The following is a 5,610-nucleotide window of genomic DNA, read 5'->3' as shown; positions in this document are numbered from 1 at the left end:
TGCATTTAAAGGTAGAATTGGAAGATGGTGGACATGGTTAAAACAAAGAGCAAGTTTTTGTTACCAGTGTGTGAGGCACTTTAAAATCATTTAAGATCATTCACTTGACTTTGTTGAGTAGAAGGGAAAGAAGGAAGAAAGGAAGCAAAGATTTATTAGGTACCTACCAGGTACCACTAAGTGCTTTATGAATATTAGCTCATTTATCCTTACAACACCCCTGGCAAGTAGGTGTGATTATGATCCCCATTTTACATGATGAAATTAAGTTAGCTAGAGGTTTAATTTGCTAATAAATATCTGAGGTCATATTTGAACTCAGATCTTCCTGACTTCCTGACCCTATCGACAGAACCACCTTGCTGCCTCCAGAGCAAAGATAAAAATCAACAACAAACGATTAATTTGATGCGCAATGCTACAAAATGGGAAAATTAAAAAGAAACAAACATGGACATGGGCTACAACCCCTTCCTAGCAAAGTTAAACAGATAAAACAATCTCTGTAACAAGGAAGGCTGTAAGAATTTGGAAACCCTCATTTAGCCAAAGACTTAACCTCTTTGTCAAGAGGAGGAACAACCCTCCCAAGGACAGTACCAGTTTACAAATGAGCTTAATTTGCAAAACCTTACAGAGATGACTGATGAAGGCTGTAAGCAATATGTCTCGAAACAAGCAAGAAAGAGGGAAATTTTTGAAGAAAGCTTCTTACAATGCCTTTATAAACTTCGTGTCTCCCAGCCAGAAGCTCTTACGCTGCCCTTATTTATCTTTCCAAGAGAACCTATTAAATTGAGCCCCCATGTAACCACAACTCCCTTTTGTTCTCTGATTTTATTGATAATAAGGATGTCATTTCTCTACCAATGTCTCCATTACTTTCGGTGTGTACTTTTTGGTTTCATTGTTTGTCAAGAGAGAATAGTTTCAGCATGCAAAACATCCATAAAAATAAAAAGAATAAGAATCTAGGAGAGAATAATAGAAAGGGAAGTTCCTTTGAAAATAAGTACAGATTGCAAAAGTATATCTGGGAGTCAGTCTACCAAGGCACACTCAAAACCTATAGGTGCAATTACCAATTGTGTGTGTGTGTGTGTGTGTGTGTGTGTGTGTGTGTGTGTGGTTAAAAATGCTCCTATAAGACAAAATTAAAAAAAAATACTTAAATAAGTAGAGGCCTATTGAGTAACAGTGCTGGGCCATGCCTATGTGACAAAAAATGACAATCCTGCTTAAGTACCAACATTAATTTGTAGGCTTGGTGCTACAGTGCCAATAAATGGGATCCCTGTTGGACAGTTTCATCATATTCAATCAGAAGAACTAAGCATCTCGAATATCATGAGAAATGGATAACGGGAAAAAGTAAAGATGAAAGGAGGAGTAAACAGTTCCAAACCTCATATTATAAAGTAATAACCACTAAAACAATTTACCACTTGTTAGAAAATAAACCAGTCTAACAGGTTAGACAACGAAGAATCATAAACTGAACTTATTAGTATAGCATTTAATAAATCTGAAAACACTGGGGAAGAATTCTTTAATAATAATTCTTGGAAATATTGGAAAGCAGTTAAGCAGAAATAAGATTCAGATAAAAAATTTTCATATACCATAAAAAATTCAAAATAAATATGCAACCTGAATATTAAAAGTCCTATCATTAAAAAAATAAGAAGAGAATGGATCAGGTACCTTTCACAGCTATGGTTAAGGGGCAGATTCTCAACCAAATAAAGGATTGAGATGATTACAAAAGATAAAATAGATAATTTCAATTACATGAAATTGGAACTAGAATGAGAACAGAAAAGCAAAAGACTAAGGGAAAAAATCTTGGTATCTAATATCTCTGAATAGGGTTTGATAAGAAAGACAGCACCTACTAGACACATGGAAACCAAAAATCATTCTGCAATGGATAAATAGGTTAAGGGATTTGAACAAAGAAAAATTGCAATTGATTAATAAATAATATGAAAGATTATTCTAAAGCAATAATAAGAAATGCAAATTAAATTCATTGGAAACAGATACCTATCAGGAATGATTCAAATCATGAGGTAGTTAGTTGTATATATATATATAATGTGTATATCTTACTAAAATACATGATATGTAATCATATATTAGCTAGCAATTTATGTTATATAAAATATATGCAATAACTGCCTCAATAGATGTGTGTACATGTGTGCGTGTGTGTGTGTGTGTAGTTAGAAATGCTCTCTATAAGACAAAATTTAAAAAAAATTTAAATAACTGGAGGCATATTCAGTGGTAGTGCTGAGCCATGCCAATATGACAAAAATGACAATCCTGCCTAAGTACCTACATGAAATTTGTAGTCTTCGTGCTACAATACCAATAAAACTACCAATGAGATCCCTGACTAAGCTAGACAGCTTAATCATATTCATTTAGAAGAACTAAGCATCTAGAATATCATGGGAAATGGATAACTGTCACTGTCCAACTTGCTCCTATCCATGTCAGAACATGTTTGACCGCTCCACCAGCTCATCTATCTCTACCATGAGGTGTCACTCTAGATCATTAAAAACCATTAATTATGGTCTTTACCATAATTGCCCAAACCAATTGTGGTTTATTACCAGGGAGTTATCACCATTTTACATCTAAAAAAACTGAAACAGAGAGGTTAAATGAGGCAACATTTACGGGGCAACAGCTAGGCAAGTGTCTGAAGACAGATTTGAGTTAACATCTTCATCATTCCAGGCCAAGCTCCCTATATACTGAGACACGTCTTTGCCTCAAATGAAAACTGTCTTGTTTGTCATTTAAAACCCTTCACAATCTGTCTTCAAACTGCCTTTCCAGATGACTTATACATTACCCACTTTTGTGCACTTCACTCTAACGCCTAGCCAAACAACCCTAACTTTTCTCCCCCACTACCTTCCATGTAGCACACATAGGTTCTTGCACAGATTGTCCTGCATGCCTCCAGTTCAGATTTCTTTTGCAGGTACTTAGTCTATTTCAGCTTTTATTTCCATCTTTATTTTCTGTATTTCTATTTCTACTTCACTGTGGATCCCAGGGGAGACTAACTTTAGAATTATAATGTGCCCCACTCTCACTGATGGAGGAAATAGTTTGTTGTAAAATTATGGACAGCTATTTTCCAATTTTTTTGGAAGAATGTATTTGTTACATGGATTCTTGTTACGCTAATACTTGAAGCTTGTGCCTTATGGTATTGTTATGGTTAACTATTCATCATGTTATATTTTCTGTTATACTTTTGGAATTTGAGCACTGGGGTGCATGTTTCTGTGCGTGCGCGTGTGTGCGTGCATGTGTGTGTGTGTGTATGAAACTGTCAGAGATCCATGTAATTTTCAGAAAAATATAACCATTTTTATAAAATTTTACATTTTAAAAAAATTTTTAAAAATTGTCTTTATCTTTCCCCCATGTATAGAATTATCAGCAAGATGCTCAGCATGGAATTTGTAGCTATAGAACTGGTAGTGCTAGCCTTAAATTTTTAGTAAATATTTAATAACATCAAAACAGTGTTCTTAGTTCCCAGTACCTTGAAAGTTACATAAGAAACTGCAAATGTTATTAGTAATAAATAAATTTGTTCAAGGCTATAATAACCAAGCGCTAGAATTCTAGAATGTCATTGGCATTTTAATACTTTATAAATCAATTGCAACTCATATTTTATGTAATTAATTAACTGTCACCATCCCCTAGAAGATTGTGATCAGCTTTCAATTGACCTATATCCAACCAGTAAGGAAGGATGAAAGACAGTGAGCATGCTTTCTTCTCCAGCAAAGGCCAGAGTGGTGATGATAGAAATTCATTTCCCTTTGGTGATAAATGCAGCTCATCTGATAAATACAAAGAAAAGTCCTTGTTATCCTCTTGCATCAGTGTGCAAAGGTAAAGGAAACCTGTCCCACAGTTTTGGCCCACTTGCAAACAGGCTTTGCTGCATTCACCAACAACCAGATTCATTCGATTTAGTTTGCAAACTTTTCCCAAGCTGATTCATAAAGAGGAGATGATATAAAAATAATTCCAATTTCAAGAACATCTATGGACTTTAGATACAGTACCATGGTCTTTAAATTCTCAATATACTCATCCAGTGGAATGTGTTGCTAGGGATTCTCATCTTTTAAAGCACTGTCATTGGCACCAAAGAAAATTGTAACTGCGATGACATTTTTCAGCATTATTACTTTCCCTGATTAATCTTAGAGCAATGATTTTACCCCATCTGGAATTGTAAAGGCCTATGGCTGCCCTAAGTCCCTTCCAGGCCCTTTCAAGCCTCCTCCCTGGGCTTTGGCTTTTATCCCTTCATATCTTTTCCATTTTTCTTCCCTTTTTTTGTCCTTCCAATTTCATACTTAAGTGGGCTCAGGATTGCCTGACTTAGTTGCACCTGTTGCTGAATTTTCTCTAGCATTTCTTTTCTTTCTACTATGTATCTCTGTTTTATGAAATATTTAGGTGGGAAATCTTTTCATGACTTGCCTCTCTAAGATTGTTCTCTTTATTGTCATCTTTGTATGAACACCCCAATACTGCACTGCCACCTCCCCTTGGAACTGGATCTACTCCAATAAGAGTGAGAAACAGTTAAACAAAATAACTGAAAGACTGTCTGTGTGTAACCCCATCTGCAACACGGTTCCCTGTCACTTTCAAGAGAATTCAGATTTGTTTTCTTATCTGTTCTCTGGAACCAAGATTAGTCATTACAATTACTCAGTGTTCAATTTCCTTCTAATGGTCTTTTTATTCACATTATTGTAGTAAGACTGTGTATATTGTTATTCTGTTTTTACTCATATCATTCTACATGAATTCATACAAATCTTCCCTTGTTTCTGAATTCTTCTTAGTCTTTTTTCCCCACAATACTGTTGTTACATTCATATACCATATTTTTTCAGCTTTTCCCTAATTGATGGCTACCCATTTTATTTCCAGATATTTGCTAACACACACACACACACACACACATACACACACAAGTGTTACTATGAATATTCTGATGCTTGTTAAACCTTTCTGTGTTGGATTTTTGTGATTTCTGGGTCAAAGGGTATGGATAGTTTAATCACTTCTCTTGCATAATTCTAGTGTTTGCCCTCCACTAACAGAGTATTAATGTGTGTCTTCCTGTCATCCCTCTGACAGTGGCTATTCCTCACAGTCCCAGCACATAGCATTTCATGGAAAGCATTCCTTGGACAATTAATTGTCCAGTAATTCCAATTATACCATCTTTGTGACTTCTGTGCCCAAAGTGCCCCTCCCTAGCCCCACTCTATATGTGCTGTCTCTCCTCTTTTCAACTGAGACACTTATACTTGTTTGTATAATATCCCCGGCACTAGCACATAGTAAGACTTAATGATGCCTTTTCATTCATTCATTCATTCTGTATTAGTTTACCTAAGTTTTCCCATGCTTCTTATTATATTATATTCATTATATTCATCATTCATATGTGTAGTATTCCATTGCCACAAATATACTACAATTCATTTAGCCATTCCCAAGACAATGGGCTTTGTTTCTAGTTCTTTGCTACTACAAAAACTA

General features: G+C 35.3%; 1 pseudogene; it reads right to left on the bottom strand.

Moving 5' to 3' along the window:
- Positions 1–3,720: 3,720 nt before the first annotated feature.
- LOC140514724 (isoamyl acetate-hydrolyzing esterase 1 homolog pseudogene) lies at positions 3,721–4,112 on the bottom strand (annotated as a pseudogene).
- Between the last annotated feature and the right edge of the window lie 1,498 nt (positions 4,113–5,610).

Source organism: Notamacropus eugenii, chromosome 7 (assembly GCF_028372415.1).
Source record: "Notamacropus eugenii isolate mMacEug1 chromosome 7, mMacEug1.pri_v2, whole genome shotgun sequence".
Taxonomy (NCBI): Eukaryota; Metazoa; Chordata; class Mammalia; order Diprotodontia; family Macropodidae; genus Notamacropus; species Notamacropus eugenii.
This window is presented reverse-complemented; position numbering and strand designations above follow the sequence as displayed.